Source organism: Tympanuchus pallidicinctus, unplaced genomic scaffold, assembly GCF_026119805.1.
Source record: "Tympanuchus pallidicinctus isolate F22 unplaced genomic scaffold, pur_lepc_1.0 scaffold1, whole genome shotgun sequence".
Lineage (NCBI taxonomy): Eukaryota > Metazoa > Chordata > Aves > Galliformes > Phasianidae > Tympanuchus > Tympanuchus pallidicinctus.
Window position 1 is genome coordinate 76842156 of NW_026294618.1, and position 26346 is coordinate 76868501.

Sequence of the window (26346 nt, forward strand, 5' to 3'; positions counted from 1 at the left end):
TGTCACTGCCATAGCATCTGAAGCCAACACCTCTTGTGCCTTGATGGAGCCATGCCACCATGCTGCCCCACTTTGCTCCCCTGACATCTCTCAGACAAATGAACAAAGGTGCGATAATGAGAGGGAGCATCATTTTACCCTTTTCAGATGACAGTCACAGATCTCACAGTCCTGAGTGAAGATAAAAAATGGTACACTGACTCTCTTTTGCACATCTGAAAAAAAGTGTACTTTCAAAAACTATATTAGAATTGAGCACATTTCTCACAGCCTATTCTGTTTTCTGAAATACCACTTCTCATCCTTCTGCAAGATTCAAGTGAACTCCAAAGATAAACATGTTTTTTGGTCATTTGTTTCAGTTACAATTTAGTTTGAAAAGGGAAGGCACATTTATTACTAATACCAGTGCAAAATCTGAGATGCACAAAACCAAGAGTAAAGAAAATAAGGTTTTAAATCTCGATGTTAACTATGGGCATAAAAAAAAAGAAACACAGAATGGACCAGAAATTACTGATTTAGCCACAAAATACACTAAAACTATCTATTATTTTAATTATTTCAGTGTAAAATTGTAGGGACACGTTCTATAGTTATTAGGATCTATTGGAAAATTGGATAATGCATAGAACAAGATAAAAGACAATAAATGCTGCTGCGTATAGGAATGAGAGAAGCTGTAATACTCAGGCAGCAATAGAGAAGATTATATTTACAATATAGATGAATGGACTATTTAGTAATGATACATTACTTGATGCGTTACTATCCAGTAATAATACAAGCTAGTAGAAGGAACATCACTGACAATAACCTTTCCAAAAAGTCCCTGAGTGATTTCTCATTCAGACATAAAAGGAAAACTATTTCTGGTGCAATTCTGAACAATCTCTACCATGCCCAATCTGTAAACATTTTGATGACATAATGCAATTATTTTGCCACATATCTTATCATGGTGGAATAGTTAAACTTCTCTGATAGCCCTAGGCACAAATACCTACAAACTATATTTCATTAGAGATTCTCTTATCAATACCAAAAGTAACCCTTCCCTGATTTGAATTGTCAGATCATTTTGGAAAAGAAAAAAATACAAACTTAAAAATGTAAATTACAAAGGAAGACAAATTACATAAAACACTGACGGAAACGTAAAATCTGTAGCATTCATGAACTGATGATATTGTTGTGCTCATGGTGATGAATATAATGGATATAAGTAACTACAGATTTGTTTCTCACTCTTGATGTATGTATTTACATTCATTATACATTTCTTTACGCTCAGTTGATTGCACAGAGCAAATAACTAGAACATAGAAATATAGCAGAAAGGTTAAACAGTTGTTAACAGAAAGGTGCTGAAAATGCAGATAATCACATTTTGTATTAAAGCCTGTTTTTTTTTTTTTTTGTTTGTTTTTGTTTTTGTTTTTTAAAGATTTATACATTGTATCTGTCAAAGAAATGATTTAGGCAATCAAAACCCAGCTGACTACCAGAGTTACTAATTAGCAGAAAGTTAGCAAAATAAAGTATTTTCTAATTGGCTGCTTGGTACAATCTTCCATGTGAAAAGACTCGCCTTTCGGCTCAAGGGTACTTCTGCTCTTGAGCAAGTGGAACAGGAGTGAGAGGAGATCAAAGAGGATGAGAACAAAGTGTGAAAGAAAAATATCAGGTGATTAGCATACCCAAAAGGGAATTAACCAAATTACTTCCTGCTTGCTGAAGTGTTACCCTGAAGTACTTTCAGTTTTTCTTCTAAATATTAAACAGGAGAAACTGATTGTCTAATTTTAATTTTCACATCACACCACATTAACCCCAGCAAATGTGGTGAAATGCTGTGATTTGGGTACATGGGATTTTCAGTTTATAAATATCCAGAAGGCAATGTGTGGCAGCGACTCCCAGTAGGCCCTTGGTTATGAATTTATTCCTATTCTAAAACAGTTATTAGAAGAAAGTAATGCAGCTGTAGATGGGACCAATGGTGGCTAACTTCACTGGTTTGAAGAAAAGAGCCAGTAAAACCTATGGTAGAATTGCAAAATTCAAAAATTAAGCAAAGCAATTCCGTAAGGAATAAGTGTTGCTGGGAGAGCAAAACAGAGGACAAGAAGAGGGGTCTCAAAATAGCAAATTAGAACAAATCCAACCACAAAGTATTTATTCTCTTCCTACAGATCTGTATGCTACTTATCAACTTATTTCCTTGCCTTTGACCTTGGAATCTCCAGAGATTTTCACAGTAACTTTTAATTGTACACAACTGGGTTGACAAGACAGAATTTAATCTGACTGCTCTATGCTAGAAGCCAGATTTTCATCTGCATGAAGGCTATTCCACATCACAAAAGATTAAAAAAAAAAAAGAGAAGACCTTTAAGAAGGTGACTACACTTCTAACTCACCACTGATAGAGACTCTCAAGCACAGTACCCTGGAAGTTTATTATTTCTGATAGAATTTGGAGTAGAGAGCATGAATATGGCCTGAAATTGGTCTTAATACTAACAGAATGTTTGATGTGAGCATAAACAGTACCTACAACTTTTATTTTTCATACTTTCTCTCCATAAATTTGCAGACAAGTAGTTTTCTGGGTACTCATTTTAGTTTCATAGCATCCTTGTCACCTCAGAACACTGGGAAGTCTCCCAGGCAAAGTGCTGTACATCCTTTCCTTAAGCAAATTATATTTGTGGAAAGGTCGGAATATAACTAATTGAACTTTAGAAGAGTAACTGGGTTAAAAGACTTAATGATTCGAGTATCTTTAGAATTTATCCAAACAGAGAAAACCGTCTTTATTTAACACACATTAAGTAACAGTGTTTTGCTGTGGCTGAAACTGACACCACAACTCTGTTCAACAATACATCCCTATACTTTTTGGTGAGAAAAGGAAAGGCTTAGGGTTATGTATGGGAATTCAGTGGGAATTCAGGGGAGAAGAGCTCTATCCTAAATTCTGAGATACCAGGGACCTTACAAGGTGCAAATTTAAAGCATTGCCTTTGAAATCTACCATTTTTTTTCTAAGTTCTTTGCTTCTTATTCTGTACTGGACTTCAGATATCCTTGATCAACTTTGAAAAAATTACATGTTGTTTGAGAGCTTTTATCTGTTAGTTAATTTAAATAGCAACCTACAAACATAGCAGAAGAGATTCTAAAAAAATTTGTTTTCTCTATTTTTTTTTCCTTTTTCTTTGTGAATAATCATTAAAACATAGAGGAAGGTAATAACATAAACATCATCTTCTTTTTATGTCTTTTTGTTAACTAAGTAACAGACCTTAGCACTTTTCAGCATTTATATCCCATCACCAGTTTTGCTTTCATAGGTAAAGCTCTCATCATTTCAAGGGAATAAGTTTCCTATTTATTTCTTACATCTGGTGAAGACCTCATTCAGAGAAGACCATCTTCTGTTCCTTCTGTTGTTTGTAAGCAGCAATGGCCATGATTCCTGTGCCAGAGACAGCCTCATGAGAGGAAAGACTTACGGTGCAGAGGAGTCAGAACAAATGGATGCTTTCTATTAATTAGGATGCAGGCCAGAAGCAAAAGTGAGGCTTTCTGCCTCTTGCAAGTTCAGAAGCTCATTGAAGGATGGAGTTGTTGCATAGGCAACTTTGGGACTGGATGAATAATGTGAATACACAGGACAGCAGCAGCAATGAAAGGAGCACCAAGGAAGAAAAATAAAATCTGCCAAGCCCAAAACTTGGACAAAATAAAACTTCTTTGAATAGGATTTAAGTCATGCTGCGTGACACGAAGGGGGAAATGCATCCAACAAGCTGGTATCCTTAAATCCACATTCTGCCCTGGCTGCTTGTTGTCAGAGCAGCTGGTGCCTGCACGCCAAAGGGGATGTCTTCTCAACAGGAGTTGCTTAAATGCAAAAGAACTAAGCTTTCTCTGCAGTTTTAAACTCATGAGTTAGTTATCAAGGATCTAGAATATTTTTGGGCTACTATCAGTGAAGTTAAATGAATCATTTCCCGCTGTTCAGGAAAGACATCAATAAATACCTCAGGGTCAGATCCAGAATAATTAGCAGAGCTGCTATGTGGATACCTGCCCTACTGGGATCTACTGATTTATGTCTACTCTTCCTATTCCCAACTGCTCAGTCCCTAGTTTGTCACTTCTCAGACCTGCCTTTGGCCCCCACATCACACTTCCCTGCTGCAGTGCCTGACTGCTGTATGTACACTGACAGCATCATGCCACAGCCTCTTTTTAGTCCTAGGGAGCCATGTCTACATGACCAGTGATAGCTGTGCCTATAGTATGCAGCAGCTGGGTCATGGGGAAAGACAGGCCATGGCAACACAGTGGGCTGGCAATAACAGTAGATTATGCTGCTCACCTCTGATAGAGCTGTGAGGAGACATCAAGGTAAAAAGGAGTCTGTCATTTCATAGTAAATTACATTTCCCAACTGCTTTCTGCCTGACATCTATCTTCTCAATATTTCTAAAATAAGCTGTATTGTCTTACTGTCAGAACAGACTGTTTGTCTGGGATATTCCAACAAGTTTAGGAATCTGTCCCATAGTTTCATCTGTGTGGAAATGCTGTACTTTATGATTAGCATGTTGGAGTATGCTTTGCTGGAAGGATGACCCAAGAGAGAATCTGTAGTGCCTGTGTTGGGAAATATACACACACTTCTCACACCTAACCATTATTCCTATACCAACTCTTCATGCAAAGGATGCACAAATACCATTTCGTATTTGGCAGTAACATTTCCCAAGTAGTATTGGAACAGATGCATTTAAATGAATATGGAGGCTATTTTGTGAACAGACCCAAAAAATCCCCTGAACTGGCTTACCCAGGTAGTGAATGATGATGGTAATGGGTTCTCTGTAGACTATGTCATGGTTTTTTTTCCTTACACACCTCCAACTGGGATGTGTTCAGAATGACACTTGTAGAACCTGACAGTATGTGCCATCAAGGAATTTGAAATGAACATCACTGTCAGCAATGCTATTGTAGAGCTTTTTCAAAATGGTCACCTTATGTTATCATTGTATCTCAGTAAAGATATATCCAAAACACAAACAAGAAGCTCAATCCTTGTTGCAGTAGCCATTCAAAATTTCTAAGTGTACACTAACCACCACCTAAACCAAAGTTCTAAAGCCAACTGCAGGCTCTGCTCCTAGCCTTTTATGCAGCATGCTGTGTTAGTTAATAATCGCCTCCTTAAAACTGTGTGAATTAATCCTAGATGGTCTGGACTTTTGTCAAAGCTCCCGTTATCAGGAAGTAACTGCCAGTTTTGCAGATCCAGGCTTTTCATGGATCAAAAGGAAGGAATGGAAATGCTGCTGCTTCTTTCAGGTAAAGTAAACCCCTAGGAGACTGAGGTATGAAAGGGGAGGAATAATTTTTCTCTGCTCTGGGGAAGAAATCTTCCTAAGAGCTGTGCATTGGATAAATAACTGAGATTATTTTCTCAATTTTCTGATCTTTACATAAAAATATGTTGAATTTTAATGCACAATCTTTTTTTCTTGGAACAGTAGAAAGCAAGTGGAAAGAAAGAATAAATAACATTTTAGGATAAAGGAAAACGTATTTAGTGATTCACTTTGGGAAGAAGCAAATAATTTTCCTACTTTCTTGCTCTTATCATACCATATATCTGCTCACAATGCCCTAGTTCATCATAGTGTGTACTTGATATCACTTTTAACACATACTTTGTCCACTGTCTCTCCTCCTTACCTCTCACATCATTTGCTGGACTAACCATTAGTCCAGACTAATGGACTAACCATTGTCTAGAACATAGTATGACAACAACAAATTCTAGCATTTCTAAAATCTTCCAGCAAAATCCAGCACCTTTCTCTCATGCTGCCCACCACCTGGGAGAATCTTGCTCTCTATCTTACCAGTCCTTCCACTGACAGCACACACCAGTATATGTGAAGCCACTTGGCTTATGCTACCATTTGTTTGCTCCATTTATTTTTTTTTTGTCAGGGCTTGGCCAAGATAAAATCCCATTTCATGGCTCAGAACCACTCAAAGATGAAGAAATAAACACCCTAAATAAAGAAGGCTCAAGTTCATATCCACAGGAATAAACTGCTGAAGAGATTATTAACACAGAAGAGGAAAGGTCATTGACACTTAGAGTGCTGGTAGTAATACCTAAGAAAAATTAGTAGGTGCAGAGAGAGAGACTGTCTGTAGAACTGAAGGAACAGTAATGCTGTAGTTCTGAAAAATGGGGAGTACATGCAGCAAACATAACCCTTCTGATTCACTGCCAAGTAATTAAATGTACGTCTAGCCTGCCTTAAAAACGTTTCCTATTTTCAATGCATTTAAAGCCAATTAACACATATAAGTGATTACACTTTTGTTCATCTTTATTATTCTCAGGGATTTCATTGCAATCTTGGAAATGTTGCCTCTCTAACTTGTCACTCATTTTCTTAACAGTGCTTACTTGGGCTAAGTAAATGACAGCAAAGTACTCTTGCTTCTAAATAGTGAGCACCATGAAGCCACCTGGATGGATCTGCACTGTGCACGGCCTCTTCATCTACACATGGCCCAAAGGCCCTGAACTCTAATTTGCATCTAGTTTGGAAGCTGGCCACAGTGACACCCACACTTCCTCTCACTCAAATTGCTCTGTGATATCATGGCATGCAGAAGAAATCCACAGCAGAAGCTCATGACGTGGAGGACCTTCACTTTTGCCACTGGTAATATGGGCTTAATACAGTTATTAACAACAGGGTTTCACCAATGTAAATGGCAGTGTTTTTGAAGTACTACCACAGATGTAGACAGAAATGAAAACATGTACATTCCTTCTAATTAGACAGAATCCAGTTGGATTAATTTCAGCAAAAACTCAACTGTCCTTTTAGAAACAAATGTCCTTCACCACAAGAAAATGATACTGAGAAAAAGAAATGCAAGAGGATTCAGACAGTTATCTTTTCAGATTTCAATTAAAAAGAAAATACTTGCCTGTGTAACATGGAACAATCAGGATTTCACTGTTCTTACAAGCTCACACAGAGTCTGCAACAAAATAAAATCTTGCTTCAGTCTTATGGGAACATATTTTATTTCTAATATCTCTATGTGCCTGTGTATCTATGCAAACATATAAATACATGGAGAAAGAAGATGGATGTATAGGGAAAGTGAACATACATATAAAATTCAACATGTATCAACAGTTACTTCACAATAATCCCTTTTCCTTTTAAGTGATACTGTCAAACACTTGCAAACACCAAGTAATTGCGGACATATCAGACAGGAAGATTCTCACTGTAATCATAACTGAGTGTTCTGAAATACTACAACCTGGGCTTTATAATTTAGGTTGGAAATTTCCAAAAAGCCTGTGCTTTCTGAGCACAAATAAGCAGACCAAACAATTTATATGCATTTTATAAATTCCACATAACTCCTTTCCTGATTCATTGATTCCAAGCATGTTTTCAGGTTTATTAATTTAACAGAACACTTTATTTTTACAAGGAGGGAGTAATCATTTGTGAGCTTTCCAGATCATTTTAGACTGATGTAGCTCTTCTAATCTGCCCATTTTCTGCTGAGGAGATAGTGTAATTAGTTTGTCCCTCTCAACTGTTTTCATAAAACCTTACAGGATATATGGGCTACTTTCTTCCCTGCTGCTATACAATATCTCCAGGTGAGATATTATACCACAAATCCTTTTCAGAAGCTGAATTTCACAAGCATTCCCAGAGAGCTGCAGATAAAGAGAATCATATTTGTAGGCGTTAGTGAGAAGGAAATGAAACAGCAGATGCACTCTATGGTAGGAACTCAAATGAAATTAGTCAACAATACATGCCCACCTGTAAAAAGACTGATTGAATGTGGTTTTTCTGGAAATGAGTATAGGAAAACAATTAATAGGTATAACATAATACTGTCTTCACGTAGAAAGCAAAAAAATCACCCTCAGCTGAAGGTGAATTACTTAGCAGCAACTTAAGCTTTGTTTTGTGGGCTTATGGAGGGATAAATAAAGGACAGACAAAATGCCAGCTATGTTAAGATGTAAAAGCACTGCAAGAAACAATCAAACAAAAAGAAAAACAAACGCACCAAGTTAAAGCTCCTTTCCTGAAATTTATGATAGCTTTGTGGAAGGGTATCTTTGAAAACAAAAAAAACAAAAACCTGAATTCATGGAATTCTTCTTTCCATTGAAATAATACTGAAGATGAGCCACACAGTGCAAGTTAACCACTGTGGACAACGGAAGATGATCTTTTGGAGAGCTAGACACTACATGGATTTCAGTCAATTTAGAAAGAAAGGAATGCCTGCAATCTAAGAACAGTTTTCATGATGATACAAACTTTGAAACAAGAGTGACACTGGAAAGAATTACTGTACTTACAAAAGGAATACGAAATACGGTCTGTTGGTATCTCTAGCCCTTTTATTTATGCCTTGCACATGTTCCTGAAAGGAAATTATTTTCTTGAGAACACTCTCATGAAAAGATAGCAGTGTGAACACTCTGGAAAGTATGCTTTTATGCATGCAAAATTCCTTCTAAGAATGTTCACGCAACTGCCTTCAAAGCTCCTCATGAGTCTGGGTGCAGTTCAGGCAGAGATGTTAGTTATGCTGCAGAATAGTAGCAATGGATAGCACAGCAGAGCAGCATGAAAGGACAAACACTGCAAGCACCAAACAGAGAAAAGTGTTTACAAGTGTCTTTCAGCTTGAAACAGATTTCTAAGTAGTTTTCATTCAATCACTCAAAATAACTAACAATGTCTAAGAAATGCATCCTAGGTATAATCACTCCTTGCTCATGAAGAAATGGTGAGGACACCCCTTGCTTTGGATATGGCCACTTTGCACTGGTCTAAGGGCATATGCAGACTTACAGCTGAGCAGCAGGAAGATCCTATATCACATTCTTCAATCCAACAAACTAAATGGCCTGAAATCATGTGGGGTTAGCAAGGGACACACTTAAGAAGCACAGATCTACAGCAATGTGCTTCACTGATAGACCTCAGGAGGCAGCCTTTGCACATGTAGGAGGTACTGACAGATCCACAGGGGCAAAAATAAAGCTGTAAAAAAAAAAAAAAAGGAGGAACACAGGTGGATACAGCCTACAGAAGGTCTCACCTTTATTTGTAGCCCAAAGTCCATGACTCCAAACCACTGCCATTCTAGCCCTGGCAGCAGCATGGGGAAATGCCTCAGCTTCCAGCCAGGGCTCAAGGCTTTCTCTCCGGAAAGTATTCAAAAAACATGTTGGCAGGTATCCCAGTGTGCCCAATGTGTACATGTATATATATAAACATGAATACGTATGTAAATATTTTATACCCTTTGTAGTTAATTTACTTCCTAATAAGGAAAAAATACACAGAGATGCAGTGAAAGGTTCAGTCATTTTATCATGCAGCTGCTCAATGTTACTGTTGGTACTGTTGTTACAATGGTACTGTTTACTATCAGATACATACTGCCTAGAATTTAAATGGCATCTTTTAGTGTCGAACAAAAAGGAAATATTGAAATCACTAAGCAGAAGACCACACTTTCCATAAAAGGATGATGGTTCTACTTTGCTATGGTAGGAGCTCACAGCAAGAGAAGTCTTTCTAGAATGGCATTTATTGTGTGCTGGGATTTCTAGCCTGGGGGTTATTATTATTTTTTAAATTATTATTATTATTTTAATGGAGAGCTACTAAAAATGACCAAAACCAGGTGGGAATTTAAAGAGTTTCACTGTCTGTTTGATCTGCTCTCATAAGATTCAGGATAATGTGACAAGCATTATTCCATTTCCTGAGATGCTGTTGAGACTGGGATCTGGATTATATTTTCTGCTAAGCTCATCTGTTGCACCAAGAGGACCAAGAGGTTCACAGACATCCCTTTTGCTCTGTACACACTATTGAGGACTGAATCAGAAATATCTTTATTAAATACACCAGTGAAATGACTGAGGGGAAATCAAGGAGAGTCAAGGATCAAGGACTCAGCAGCTGGCCGAAATATCTTGGTAGGCATGGCTACAAAAGTCTGTGGAGGCACTTCCTCATGTTGCAAAGAAATTCAGAACATATTTATGCACTCAAAGTGTAGTCCTTTTGGAGATCTGACATACAGAAGGTCTAGAATTCTGCTTACTTAGCTTTAGATCAATAACAGTGCACTCTGCATCCAGCTGAAGGTGTGCATGAGCATTTGTCTCTGAATGAAGGGGATCATTTACATCTGCGAATCTGCCAAAATCAAAGGAGATGTTGATTTGCCCCAATTATTTTTTTTTTTCCTGTGTACTCTACTAAGATACATTTTCAGAAACATTTTCCAAAGATTATACTGTCCTGCTTGCATGGTCAATAATTTGATCACGCTCAATACTGGTAATATTATAAAACAAACATATGACTCAGTTTTCACTTTCCATCTTGCTGCTGTACACTTCATAACAGATTAAACTTAGGTTTCTTGTGCATGGGAATGACAGTGGCATCATAGGAAGAGTCAGTATAGAAGGGAGAGATTTTTCCTCCACTTACATGGAAAGAGAAGTGGATACAAAGAATGTAATAAAGCAGAAAGAAAAACATAAGAAAAAACATTTTAATAGTGGAATAGTATCTAATCTAAGCCTATCAACATAACTGCAAGCCATTTCCACAATTCTAAATGAGTGACAAAAATTGGGGTTTGGGAATCTTGAAGATTCACAGAAATGCCAAAGACCTGTAGGCTAAATTCAGTGATCAGATATTTTCAAATAATTGTAAGCTGAAAGAGTGTTTTTTTAGAAATCTCTCTTTAAAAAAAAGAATAATAAAATGGTAACAGATAATCAAACAGAACGTGGGGTCATGTGGTTGTGCCAGACTGTATAAGGAATTAAGCCATTATTTCTCATTGTAAACAGGCAGCATCAACAAACTGTAGGCTCATGGAAGATGACACAGCTGTGACTTATGGTGAATGCCTCTTTGAGGACCAAGTTCTAGGATTTGCAATGGGATGTACAATGGATACTTGTGCGGCTGATGGGTGCTAGAGGCTGCAACAACTTGGTACAGATTTTGGCAGAGAAAAGGGTGTGGAGAAGACAGATGAAAATAAAGTCATTGCCTGCTTGCTCTCTGGCTTCAGTGAAGTTTTCCTGTTTTCCTCCCTTACTGTCATTGTACATTAAAAGGGCTCTGTATTTCTCCTTGATGTGATAATTAACAGAAACACCCAGGTCTGATCACGCATTCATCACGGTGGTGTTCCCACAGGCAATACTGCAGGAGGCAGTCAGTTCTGTTTAATGTCTCTGTAAGTAGTATGGAACACTTTCAGGCATCTCAGGCTGGTGTCACAGTTTTCATTACCCACCAGTGTTTGGTCCCTTGGCCAATTTGCAATCAATTTGCTAGCTCTTGAGGTCAACGCACACAATGCCTTCTTGTACATTTTTGACGGAAGGCTTAGGGATGTAAGAGAGCAAAAATGGGGATGCTTAAATCAAAACGGGAAAACAGAGATGGCATTATAAACAAGAAAGCTGCCATCACCAGCTGAGCAGGGCAATAGATATCCAGTCTAATGTACCTTAGAAAATATGACAAGGATTTATCTGAAGTCTATTATCAAGGGCAAAGCATGCAGTCTAGATAGACCTTGCTTTTAGAAATGTTTACAACACACAAGGAACAAATATTCCGATAAAGTAAAACGTACATCATCTGCATGTGTAGGAGGTCTCCGTTTTTGTTTTTCTTGCACATTTTCATCCAAAACAATTTGAACAATTTTTTGTTATATATTTCAAATGCTGTAGTAATTGCTTTGGCAAAATTAATCTGAACTATTTCCTCCGCATTACCTCTCCATCCAGAAAGTAAATGAAATTAGTTTATTGTGATTTCTTTTTTAAAAATGAAGTTATTTTTATGCTGACTTACATCCAATCAAATTACATTTTTTATTGAGTCTGTAGATGTTGCAGCTTAACTGAGGATATAGCCAATGTGATTTGTGGTCACAATTTCATCACTCAAGATGCCCATAGCTTTCTTCCTCTTCATACTTTTACACATTATTTCATTACTGATTGTAATTGAATTGAACCAGATGGTAACTGTCAAGTTCATATTTGTTACATACTTTGGATGACAAAACCCCACGTAAACTCATTGTAATATTTATTGAGAAATTAATTTATGCAATAAAGCTTGTACTAAAAGCTGGATTACTGCCTATTATTGAAAATATTTACTGAATAGAAGCAGAGCAATCTTTGGAACATGCACAAAGGCTCAAGTTTTTGTAAAGAAGCCTCACTATGCTTTTCAGTAATAAGAAGACATTTCAAGGATGAAGGTGTCCTGAATGAACTCTTGTGTGGGGGATGCATTTAATCCCATAAAGTCATTGAATAGCCTTTTTGGAAACAACTCTGGGTTGGGAAGAATTTATCATTTCAAAAACAAGAATGTAATTCACAGTGTAGCTAACATTGATTTAAATGGGGTTGGAGGTCCACTTCAAATCATGCTCAAGCTGGGAAAATGGGAAAATCTTCATATTTTTACTTCTCTTCGCACTTTTCCATCTTTGCTGCAATTTTTCTTTTCTTTCATCTCTCTGCCATCATCAAGAGGCAAAGATGTTACAAAATCTTTCAACTATCATATCTTTATTCAGATTTCAGAAATGTCTACTTTGGAAATTTGTAATTACATTTTCTTTTTGTGAAATATAAATATTATTTTTTTCAAAGGCAAAGTAGAAAAGGGATGGAAAAAGGAAAAAGTGAAAAATGAAAGTGAAGCTAAAATATTGGCAGATGTTTTATGTAACATTTATTAAGATTGCAAAAATAATGTTTGAAATGAAGAGTAAAAATCCTGCCAGTGAATAGTAATGAGGAGAAAATGTACCATTTCCATTCAGAGTGTTGTATTTGAAGATTCCTTATTCTCACAGAAATTTCCAAATTTTCAGATGCAAGTTTAGGTAAGAAAAATAAAATAAAATAAAAAAATCAGAACAATCTAATATTGACTACGCTGATATGTAATTTTACACTGAGTAAGTTTTGTGCTGATAATCATAGAATCAAGTTGGAAAAGATCCTGAAGATTATCAAATCCAACTATCCACATAAACTACTAAGTCCATCACTAAACCATATTCTGAGCATCACCACCATGTCTCTTAAATACCTCCAGGGATGGTGGCTCCTCCACCCTCCCGTGCAACCTTTTCCAATGCCTAATAACCCTTTCTGTGAAGAAATTCTTCGTTATATCCAATCTAAATCAACTCTGGCAAAACTTGAAGCTGTTTCCTTTGTGTCCTATCACTTGTATATAGGTACATGAGATATTTTACAAGCTACATATGTTGAATGCAGATATTTTCATTTTTTATCTGAAGGATAATCATATTTTTTTGACAAATTTTACATTTCCAAAAAGGGAATTTTTTTCCATGGGAAAATCATCTTAATGGAAAATTTTCAAATGATGCTGATTGTTTTGTTCCTACCTATAAGTTCAATATAAAATATTACTATTACAAAATTTCCTGCTATGCCTATTAGCTATAACATATTCATACAGAGTTTGACATTTGTTTAATATTCATTCTTCTCAACATCAATTAAACAAAAAGCTGAAGAAGCCCACAAAAAAACCCAACACTTTGAGAGTCACAGCTTGATCTTCCCTTTTGATATCATAGAAATTAGCCTATTCTTATTTAGCACAAGATCTTGAATAGTATAAAATCCCTGCAACTCAAATATTTCATGTATATTTACTTTCCACTGTCAACTTGCATTTCTCTTTTTTTCATAACAGTTTTAAATTTGCTTAAAAGAATAATGTACCAATGGAATTTAAGAAAGTCTTTGTAAGGAGAGGTTCTGAATACCCAGTAGACATGAGCCCCTACCATTGACTTCAGTGCAGGCTGTTGGGGCACAGAAGGAGGACTGGGAGCTCCAGCTATGCTGTAACATCAGCAACAGCTACCTAACCAAGGGGAGCTCAGCAAACAGATGAGAGGGTTTTTTCACACTCAAGGCAAGATCCCTGAATGTCATAAGACAGAGCAGATCTGGTGAATCAGAGTGAGAATTTAAAGAGCTGGAAGCACACTGAAAGTTCCTCATTTCTGAAGGCTGCTTGCCTTAGAGGTTTGTGCCTGCTTCTTCGCTTGTTGCTGTGCAATTCTTCTCCTGGATGGCAATGGCTGGCAGCATCTCCTGCAGTCCAGCGACTGCAGGGTGCATGCCATGTGCCAGTCTGCCAAGAAGGACAGCTGTGAGACACGAGACATTGGGCTCACATACAGACATTTTTTTCTCCCAAATGGCATCTCTCTGTAGAGATGCCGCATTGAAAATTTTGTATAGTCAGGATTTGCACAAATAATAAGCATTTGGCTAAAAAGAAGTATTTAGCATGGACTTAGCTAGCTGGGTAATCTGCTAGAAGCAAAAGCTACCGAGGAATAGAAACTGAATAGCATAGCTATACTGCCAATTATTATACATGCAAAGGTTGGACCATCATGTTATTCCAGGCATTAGTATTCAGATATTCTGAACTGGATTTTTCACAAAGCATTCTGTATCTGAAACAAATGGCTGATTCACATAAAGCTTAATGAAGGTCAGAGCAAAACAGACTAGAAATAAACTCCCCGTTTCCTTGCCACAACTTACATAATCACTCTCATTATATAGAGTTTAAAGATTTCACAGTCATGCTATGTGCTACAGTGCAGAAAGAGTAAAACCGTAAGAGTCTTTCTGAAATTCTGTTTATGAATAATGTATTTGTTGAAAGATAATCCTACAGATTTATTTATCTGATTGAAATATATGCAAGCTACAATCAAAATCTTTCAAATATAAATGTTGTCATTCCCACAATAAGTGGTAGTTTGCATTAAACAAAATGAGGCAACATTACTCAGAGATTTTATAACATTATTTTCAAAATATGCATGTTTTCTATTCTTCCAAAATAAAATTCATAACACTTCAGTGAGTCCTTTGGGATAGTAATGGATTTTTTAATACTTTTGTTGTGGCTATCTCCTCTATAAGAATTCATCCATGAAACTTTTCATTAAGGCATTTAATTCTCTTTCTATTAGATATTAACATTTTCCCATGAAAATACCGCATCAGATGAGCAGTAACCAAATAAAATTACTGATTAAAAAAGAAAAAACAAAACTACTTATTTTGGTGAAATGTGGTTGAAATGTTCTTTTGAAAAAACAATATCATTATCTCAACAGGGAAGTTTTTACAGCACGGCCTTACTCTGTGAAATAAGATTCAATGAGTACTTGTTTGAATAAATGTATTAGAGTATTTTACAGCCTAATCTAGTACAAATTGCAGTGTAAATCACTTAGTACTCCTGACATGTAATAAAACCAACGCACCGTTGTTTCTTGAATGTTGTATCGTATATTTGTTTTCCAAAATAATTGTATTTTTTGACACCTCTGAGACAAAATGTATAAATGTAGCAAAACTTATTGAAAAAGTGCCAAAGTTTAATAGGTTCAGAAAAAAAATGGAAACTGGAGATAAAAGATTTATAGAAAACCAATAAGTGATGTGCTCTAAATAGTAATAATACGAACAATCTCACTTCTGCTCAACAGACCTCTTCAGGTATATCCCTTTCTTTTTGCTTTTAAAGACTTGCAGAGGATTTTAAGTAATATTTTAAAAGTGCTTTCCTAAGAAGACAAAGTATACTGAATATGATTACATCTTCTTCAGCCTGATGCATAAAGATAATGTTGAGAATTTCAAGTTACTAATGGGTAAAGCTCATATTCTGTTCTCAGTTTGCACGCAAGCTTCCCATTTCAGTGTATTATTATTGTATTCTAAAAGTTGTATTTTAGGACTGCACTCTTAGGTATCTATAATGACTAAGAATCGCGATGATACTGTTGAAAATGCTTTGCAGTATTTTAAATAGGATAATGAACTAGATATTTTTTAAATATTAGTATTATGTTCTTTATATTTATTAATGCTGTTCCTAAGGGCAGAGACTGCTTTAGGCATAAACGACTGTCCAGCTGCACACAAGCCTGTAATGACTTATGATCTGCTTAGGCTGAGGACATCAGTGAACAAACAGACAAACAGACTGATGAGACTGTACAATGGAAACAAGCAGGTTAGCCCTGCATTTTATAGCAGGGACTAAATGAAGGAGAATAAGCAAGACAGAAACAAGTCACTGCAAGCAGCAAACTGAATGAGCCAATTTCCTATGGGTTTATGTCTCCTTACAGGGCCAAAATGGTCCTTCTTCTGCCTTTAGGACCTGTACAAGGCAGCAGGGCTGGTGAGTGAGATGGTAGTTGCCTCTGCCAGCCCTCATCCCTCAGCAGCAGAGATGGCTAAAAGCAAATAGGAAGCACTGGTAAGAGAGGCAGCTTTGGCATGGGATGTTTCACTTCAGAAATTATTCTGTCATTGGAGCACTTGAATTAATAAGAACTTCAAGAAGAAAACATGAATATTGTCAATATTAACATGAAAGGCATGAAATCTTTTAAAAGTGAAGTTCTCCTCATAGAAACTTTTATGTGAAGGGATGGTTTTGCTGTAGAATGCACCGTGCATATGCAGCTGAGCTATGATTATCTTTCTTCTGAACACATTACTAAACATCCTTCATAAGAGCATAGGGTTGTGTGAACACTTCTCTTTCTCACAGAGAGTGATTAGTTTCATCTCTTCCATAAAAGCTTTATTTTCCTCCTCAGGAGAGTCTTTCCAGTCTATCCAGTTGAGCAGGATGGATGGATTCAGGAGTGTCAGTAAACGGGAGAAGGAAAGGCTCTTTCCTTACCAAGAAATGCATTTTTGGAAGAATTTAAGAGACAGTGGTATGTACAATCCTTTTGCCAATTCTCTACAGCAGAAACACTACCAAGAGAGTGGTTCCAAAGTGATTTAAAGGCATATTATTTTCAATAGAAATTTGCTTGTTCTGAGTATCAGAAATGAAGATGTCTCTTCCAGGGTAGATTTGAACACTGCCTGCCCCATCTGATAGCCCATAGTGCAAACCACAGGGTTGGCACCCGTGACTGCATTTGCGGTGTACTTGAAATGTTCATGCTCCCCAAATGAGGGGGATGTATTCCCAGCTCTGGGGTACAATTGGGTTAAACAGAGAGGCAGGTTTTATCTAGATGTTGGTAATGGACAAAGCAGCCTTTGAACTTACACTTTGCATAGTTTTGAATTAGAAAGAGGAGAATTAAAATGCAAAATAAAATACAAAATTTATAAAATATATTGTTGACCATGGACAGCCACAGTATCTATTATCAGTGTTTAAGTATTTGTCTGCTAAATTGTGCCAATACATCAACTTTAAATGCCAATAAATAGAAATCATTCTAGATTTAGTCTAGAAACAAGAATCTGCAGATAGACTTCCTGATGTTAGGTCTTACTGGTGTTATAGGATACCACTGACTTTGAAGCAAATCTGCTGCTTCAGGTTTAGGAACTAAAAACTTTGAATTTATTTACTCTCAGTTCTAACCTTAAAGTAATCTCAGTCTGGCATATCAGCAACACTTCTGCCCCACCAGATGAAAGTTTTTAGAAAGAATAATTAATCCAGTAACTTAGAAGATTCATTAAGTACCTAAACTGGCAAATTGCAAGTAAATGAGAATAGAACACAAGTTACAACAAAAGTTTCTTAGTAAGGATGGTCTTGATGCAAATGCAGTTTATGAGTTGAATCAAACTGAAATTGAACAGAAAACACTTAGGCTATAATCATGGAAATCAGACTGTGACCCTATGGCATTAGCACTCTTAGATATTTAGGGCAATATACAGTTTCATTGGATTTTTTTTTTTTTTTTTTTTTTTTTTTTTGAATAATCACTACTGACACTGCTCTCAAAATGCAATAGCATACTGAGGGTACACCTAAAATGGATTTTTATAATCACAGAGAAAAGGACTGTCCTCTCAACTATTAACATGCATGCTAAAAACAATTAGATTTCAAGTGCAGAGTTTGAAAAGTTTATTTTCTGAAAAAACAATGAGAAAGCTTTTCTCCTGCTTAAAGTTTTGAAGCGAACAGAAATCCTGTTGTTACAAGTAAGAGAATCTGGTGTAGAACCACACCCTGGTTGTTGCACCATGTCTACTGCAGCTATTACTGCCTTTACTATAATATATTTTATACTGCATAGACAGAGAATACTTTAGTATTCATCGTTAAGCATTTATGTTGATACAGTGAAAGCGTTATATATTTTTAGGTTTTTTTCCTGTTTTCAGAGCTTGTTTAAAAACAATTTTGCTGTATTGTACATCACATCAAAGAAAAAAATGTTAATTTTGACAGCATGTCATGACATTTTGAGTTCATGATATAACAATTAATTAGTCTTTGGAAAGGTTGGCAAGAAATATGTGAAAGACTGTAGCAAGTATATACCTTTGTTTTGTTGCTCTGTCCTGTGCAGACAGACTTTCTGCTGGAGGCAGAATCAGCAAAAGAGGTATCATATGGGAGTTGCCTGCCATCCAAGTCCACATTCAGACTCTTTGAACTTCACTCTGCCTCATCTGCAGGCCCTAAATTACTTATCTGCTTAAACTCCCACCCAGTAAGCCACAGAAATATAAACACTTTCAAAACCACACACACACTTCCCAGTGCAAACATGCTGAGCTAATGTACCAAACTTGCAGACAATTTCAAAGAAAACATTTCTACAGCTAGCTTATATGTAGATGTTATAATTCATCTTAAACAAATCAAAGTTTGTAACAAGGTGCAGTATTTCCTATTAGACTAACTGATCTATCTGCAAGACAAAAAAAAAAGCAGGCTTCTGATATTGAGTCTTAGAAGATCTTACGTATCTGATATCTTGTGGGGATTTTTCAGGTACGTATATTTTTCTTAAAATAAAAATGTGAATTCTTTCTAACATCAAATCCTTCTGTGCTTTACATTATCACAGTCAGAGAAACATCTCTAATATAAACATATATTAAAAGTAGCTGAAACATTCTATTATTCAGAAAATTCATAAAGCAGTATTGGTTTCACAAGCTTTGTTATAACAAGGAGTGAATCCACAGCTAGAAAAGAGGTACAGAAGCTGCTTCATTCCTGAAATGATTTTGGCTTTATTTGTTCATCTGTAGTAATCTTGAAATCTTAATCTCTAACTGAAAATTGAAGTATTTATTTCAAATTCAGCTCCTGTGATGGTCAGCTGTTTAGTATCAAACACTGCACTGCCCCTGGGATTTTGCAGTGCTTCTGAGTTGAATTCTTCAACAAGGAACAGAAAAAGCCTCAGGGTATGACCACCAGGGACACTTTCTGCTCCTCTGTGCTAATGGAAGTGTTTATTGGCTCTAGGGCTCTTCTAAGGATTCATGCACAGTACGTTTACTCCATGGTCTCATTGGATAGCAAAGATGCTGGATTTTATAGCATTACCTTTACTTATGCTGAATAATAGCTCCTGAAGTACAGAGATTATGTAGTTGTATTGCTAAACTGACACTACAGTAACTAATTAATGGATAGTTTTCCATGGAGGTCATCAACAGTTAAGTGCCAAACTCTTCTATTTAAGATTATTTCAAAATCATAGATAATACAAATAGATACAGTAGATTTGGATTTCTTAATGCTAGGAAGGTATGTAATATGCTACAGCTCAGTAGCATTTTACTCTTTCTCCTACTCATCCACCTGAATATGCAGCTGATGGTATATAATGAGACAATGTGCAAAAGTTGGTCAATACAGCAGGGGCTGGCTGCTATGATCCTGACTTGATCACGCCTGGTGTTCTCCAGTATTCATTTCAAAGTAATTGCAGCCATTACCATGGCTTGAGAGCCAGGGAAACTTTGTCCTCTCAACATCATTTCTGAAAGACAAACCTTTTTTTTTTTTTTTTTCCCAGAGAAAATGCTGTAAGCTCACTGGGACAAAGAATGTCTTTTGGGTCCATGTTGAACGTAATATCTAGTGAAATGGATTTAGTCAACTACAATTTATCTCAGAAGATTTTAGACAGAATGAAACAACAGTCTGAATAACTGGAGGTCGGGCCTACAGGGAACATGACTTCTTCCTCAGAGGCTCAAATTCTTATGTGTTGTGCATCCAGATTTAATTTACCCTTTCTTAGTCTCTAGAATGCTTTGGGAAGCAGAAATGTGAGCTGATGAAAGGGGTCGATTCTCATTCTCTGAAAAGCATTTTTTATAGAAAAATCTCCCAGAATGGTTTACTAAAAAGTATTTTGGTGCCAAAGGGATTAAGTTGTTTTCTTTCAGCAAGAAATAAAACCTACCAAATAAATCTGAATATGAGGAACCACAAATAGATAGTATTTGCCCACTGGCAGTTTGAGAGCTGTATTTCAACATTAGCAGATGATTTTTGTAAAAAAAATTTAGACAGTTCGTCAGTCTATGGGAAAATAGCAGTCGCTTTTTAAAGCAACAGAGAGAAAAATCACAAAACCATTTGTATACTTACAGCATTCAATACCTACACTGTACAAGTGTGTGTGAAATAATCACATGCTAATACAGCTTTGGTTTGATTCTAAATCCTTCCCTTTCTAGTACTATTGTTCAGACATGATGTGTGTCATGTCTTATCACATCATTCTGGACTAGAGCAGCTCAGAGATATTACATAATTGCTGACATAACATGATATGACCTGACAGGTCTGAAATACACATGGAATCACGAGATTATCACAAAGATCATTTTGTATTGATTAACACTGTTTTAAGTCATTTAAGGGCATGTTTATTTTATATGCATCTTTAAAAAAATCTTGAAGGAATAGCTAAACCCCATTTCAAACATCTGTGCATGCAAACAGCAGAGAGTTCATGAGGTTCTTTGAAAGAATTGAAACCTCTTGTGTTGCTCCAGTTGTGAGAGTGAGAAAAGTCCATGTGGTGAGAAGAAACCAAAATCAAATATTGCTCACCACAGCTAATACTGACCATGTACCTCCACATATGTGGTCAGCTGTTCACCACTGAGAGCAGAGGTATTCCCAGTCCAGCTGTTATACAGATGCTGCAGCAACACTGCTCTCCAGGCAAGCCCTCACATAAGCGGTCTCAGGACCACAGTGCCACATCTGAGCTCCTCATACAACAAAGTAAATCATCTGTAATTACATCTGACGGTTCTAGTACTCACTGCTGTACATACAGTATTCACAAAATCTAACCATCTAATCTTTCTAGATCAATCCTTAGCTTGTACTCTGTAGCTCAGAAATGAAGGAGAGATGTTATCAATAGAAATTTCTACTCTTCAAAAGACTAAAGCTCTTTTCTTTCCTCATTTCTGGGGGGAACTGCAGTGACCTGTTATAAGAAATGTTTCCTATTCACCTTGCGGTGAGATTTAACTAACTAAACTATAATGCCTTTGTCTGTATCTGAAATAGGGTCTAGACTGATCGCTGGAGAGAAACAGACCTTTTATATGTGATATTATCTAATTCAGGTATTGCCTGAAGTTCAGATGATTCATATCTCAAAATTGCTTGTTTATTTCCCCCAATGATCTAGAAAGTCTAGACAGTCAGCTCTAATGCTGACTTCCATTTAGAAGTTAGGTCAAATGAGCCTCATCCTTAGAGTCCAGAAAGTATATAAAAAATGCCATGTACTGAATAAAGTCGGCAAAAAGTAGAAAGGAGTTTAAGAGGAAGATGTCTATAAATGTCAAGTCTGTGGTATGTTTTCTTTCTTTCTTTTCTGCAGACGTATATATAATTAGAATTTGCAGCCAGGAGCTATTATAAGTCAGAGCAGTGCTTTCCTAGTTTCTCCCCAGGCAAATATCTCTTATGATTTGAATGGATCTTTTGTCTGAACTGGGACAATGGAACTGTGTTCAGTATTTATGTTTTGCCATAGGGTTTCATTCTTTGCCTGTAGTCAATGACAAACTCAAAGAGATTTGCACCAGTTATTTTAAAATAGTAGCATTCTGATAAAAATAAAACAGATCCTACGAATTCTATATTCTGTTATTCCTTCTGAATGTTAAACTAAATTGGCATTGTTATGGATTCAAATTTTATTTGCTTTTAATTTGTCAGATGAAATGCTGCATGTCTGTGGGCATATAAGTCTAAACGTGCTGAACATACACTTAAATACCTTTCCCTTAAATTTAATGAAAGTGAACTATAGTCAGATGACTCATAGAGAGACTTTAAAATAAAATACAATAATATTTCAAGCATCATCGAACAGCATTTTTGATCACAGTTACTGAGAATAACACATATGCAACTTCAGCCAAGTAAAGAATGCACCTTTCTTTGTACTTACAAATACGATTGACAATTACAAACTGACCTAAAATGGTACATTATATTCAGAATTATATGGCAAACTGCTATTATTTAGTTACTATACAAAATAGATGCTTTCCTTTCCAATTTATGTCTAATGAATACGGCTGGCAATTAGAGTATTAAATAGCAATTATTATAACCAGTCTGAAGGAACTAATGATTTAGCATAGTAATGGCATAAAGATTACAGTAGGCAATGATAAACAAACAACTGAAACAAAATCTCAGCCCTGCCAGAGTTCCTCAGGATTCCTTTATGCTGAAGGCAGCTTACAGGAAAGTTGGGAAGGGATTTTTTTATAAGGGCATGAAATGACAGGACAAGGGGAAATAACTATAAACTGGAGGAGGCTAGTTTAGATAGATATTAGGAAGAAATTATTTACTGTGAGGGTGGCGAGATATTGGAACAGGCTGCCCAGCAAAGTCGTGAATGTCTCCTCCCTCAAAGGAGAGGCCAGGCTGGATGAGACTTTGAGAAACTTGGTCTAGAAGGAAGTATTCCTGCCTGTAGTCCAGGGATTGAAACTAAACGATCTTAAAGGTCCCTTCCAACCCAAAATATTTTATGATTCTATGATTTTTTCATTATTTCTGGAATCCTCATTGTCTTGAAAATGAGTATTTCTGCATTTCCTAGCACTGATGTTATTTGCTATTATTTGCCAGTTCTAATTATTGGGTTACATCTTACAGTTAATTGGAGAGTGGGTTCATACTGTGAAAGTAACACCTGTCATGGTAAGAAAAGGATTTAGACAGTTCTGGAAAGCAAAATATGCCAATACTTTCCTCATTAAACCATAGAAAGTGATGCAGAACTGAGACTTCTATAAACCAGCAGATAGTTAGTTAAAACATTAAGCAATCATTAAAATAAATAAATCCATCAGCTCTAGCACACTGATCGCCATAGCAACAGAACTGATATCTTGTGTACAACTTACATATCCCAGCTAAGAGTGTGGATCTGAGGAAGGACACTGCTTTAAACCACAAGAGAAGTCTGAGAAGAGTGGCACGGCAGTGCATTGGGTTTTTTATTTAAAGAAGGTGTGTAAACCCACAGCCCTGTCATGATAAACTTTATGCTCAGTAGACTTAGACATTTGTGTGGTTTATAACAGTGGATAGATGCATGCTTACATATGATTATACAAATGCAATCAAATCTCACAAAATTTCACCACAGAGAAGGAGACTCATTTAGTCAGCTGACAGACTGAAATCTTTTAAAGGACTTATCTTGGAAGATAATCAGGGACAATAAGAAATTACCTCAAGGGCTAAAAATGACCCATATCTGTACGGGGCTGCATGTAATTTTTCTGATTGATTCTTTAAAATACAACTGAAGCAACCACTCTATTTTACTAGTTGAGGGTTGCTACAGTTTATTAATTTAGAAGAATTCACATTTGTTTATTCTTTCACTATTTTCACTGTATTAACATTTTCTTATCTGAACAAAGAAGCTGTTTTGAATAGCAAAAGAAGTGTGCACATATCCTCTCCATTACAAATCCACATATAATACTATTTGTTAGAAGCTCACTTATTTCCTTCTCTTGGTCCTTACTATCTGCCTAGATTTATTACCTGATAAGGGGCATCCTTAGTATCCGTTATCCTTAGTCAAAAACTGAGAATTACTGTTCAGTTCATGTGTAGTATCACTTCTTTTAAATCAGTGAGGCACCTCCGTATATTAATTTGTACATGTAATTAAAATATGCAGTATAGTTTATGTAGGTCCTATAAGTGAAATCTAGCTTCCATGCAAATATCTTTGTAGATTAGGCCAGTTAAGTAACTGTCAATGTTACTCCCATACAGCACAATTCTAGAGTTTTCTGTGAATAATTCTGAAGTGAACTTTAAGGGCAAAATGACATTGTAAGTTTAATATTCATGCTAAATATGAGACAAGTATCTATCCTCTTATTGATTGCTTACATGACCACAGAATGAATTACCATTAGAGTCTTGAAAATGAAGATGGACATAAATTCAAATGACTGCAGAAATTGTGTCTTAGAAGGGGAAAAAAGGTTACAAGTTAAAATGAACAAAAAAGGGTCATTATTTGTTCTCTAGGGATTGATTAAGTATGTCAAAGACAGTCAGCCAACAATCTCTCAGTCTCTTCACTTCAGTGGGAGGTAATGAAATTTAATTAGTGAGAAGAGACAGCTTTCACACTAAGAAGAGGAGTGAAGAGAAAACAGGAACATCAGTGTGCACAGAGAATAATACCACAGTACATAACAATCCTTATTAAAACTGAATTAATAGGCAAAGTTTGGCCTCTGCTCTTTGTAACAGGATTTTCTCATTTTAAATAAAAACCTGAAAAATGAGCTAAAGCTGTATTTTTGTTATTAAGAGTATGAGGCTTAGTTCTGCTAGGTCTGAAGGCTCAAGTACAACCAATACAATTCTGCAGATTAACATGTGCACAATTTTTTTCCCCCCATTTGAAGCAGTATTTGCTTTTTTGCTTTTGTTTGGCTTATCTATTTTATGGACTTGTGTGCCCCAAAGTTCATATAAATTGGGGTTTAGATTAACCCAGTTTTTACATGCTTGGATTTCACTACAGATCCCCAGACAAGGTTTGCTAAAATGTGCATTGCTAATGTATCTACAAACGTTCATAGGGATGAACAGCAGCAGATACACTATAAGCCCACGCCTATGGTCTCAAATTCCTTGCAACATTAGCTTTCCTGAGGAGTGAAATTCTCTTAGTAAAGAGTGCTTGGAATTGCTATTTGCATGCAAAAGCCTGGAAATATAAAGGATAATGCACACCAGCCATCCACTGAGTCACCTCTGAGTGACACCCAAATTAGACCCCTGGAAGGGAGTTCCTCAAGTCCAGCTTGACTTGGACAGATCAGAAGCCACACAGATGGAGTGGGTGTCATCTGCATCTTTGCTCTCAACACGATACAGACAAAACCTACTGCTGAGCACTGAGGACAGGATGAATGAAGTCCATTTTCCTGTGACATCATGAGCCATGGATTCTGAAAATAAATATTTTGAAGTATTGCCTGTGCACTGATATACTTTTTTTTTCTTGTCTTCAGATGACCTGTCAATATCCAAGATAGCTCCATATCTTCTAGAAATACAGGCATTTTATAGATTTACATGTCCTGTGTCTTACAAACAGCATCAACTTTCAAATTTTACAGTGTGTTACACAAGCAGTTAGGCTTTTTGTAATGCATAGCATGAAAATAACCACCTTTTATTTTTCTCCTCTGTTCCAGGAGGGAGACTCAAGGGATTTTTTTTTTTTGTCCAGTTCTCTTTTGAATATATGGCTAAGCCATATTCCTCAGGACGAGACATCACAATTATTTGTGGAGCTGCTGTTTGGAAAACAGCAGTTCTGGGCTTCCTAGTACCCTGGGTGATGCACATCCAGTGCTGGGCTGTACAAATCTGAAGGAACTCCCAGTCTCCTTAGTTTCCTCAGATGGGGCCAATAGCCTGATTTAAAAGGCTGTAGCTATTTTCTAAGGCTTGGGATTCTAAGGACTCTTCTATTCTAACCTTAAGATTTTTATTTATTTAACTGCAAAGCAGTAATTCCAGTTCCAGTCTTGAAACTACGCTATCCATAAATCCATTTTTTTCTTTTTAAACAGTCTTGTTGGTATGTATTATTTTTCATAAAAATTCTAGTGATTATTAATTTGAAATAGAGATTGTTGAACTTTCAGGATACTTAGAACCATGATTTCCATGTTTCTTTTATGTGCTTTGGGTGCAAGGAGGAAAAATAAAATGAGGGTATCAAAAAAATAAAACGTCGATGCTAATGCTC

General features: G+C 36.4%; 2 long non-coding RNA genes across 2 annotated transcripts in view; one reads left to right on the forward strand and one right to left on the reverse strand.

Annotated features, from left to right (window-relative positions):
* The first annotated feature begins 2084 nt into the window (after positions 1-2084).
* Positions 2085-7118, forward strand: LOC128083839 (uncharacterized). The gene is made up of 2 exons (XR_008208211.1): positions 2085-5379; positions 6493-7118. It is a non-coding gene; the product is annotated as an uncharacterized LOC128083839 (long non-coding RNA).
* The window catches only part of LOC128083835 (uncharacterized), a 34360-nt gene continuing 15035 nt past the window's right edge, over positions 7022-26346 (reverse strand). Inside the window, exon 3 of the long non-coding RNA XR_008208205.1 lies at positions 7022-7086. This is a non-coding gene — a long non-coding RNA (uncharacterized LOC128083835). The remainder of the gene's footprint in view (positions 7087-26346) is intronic.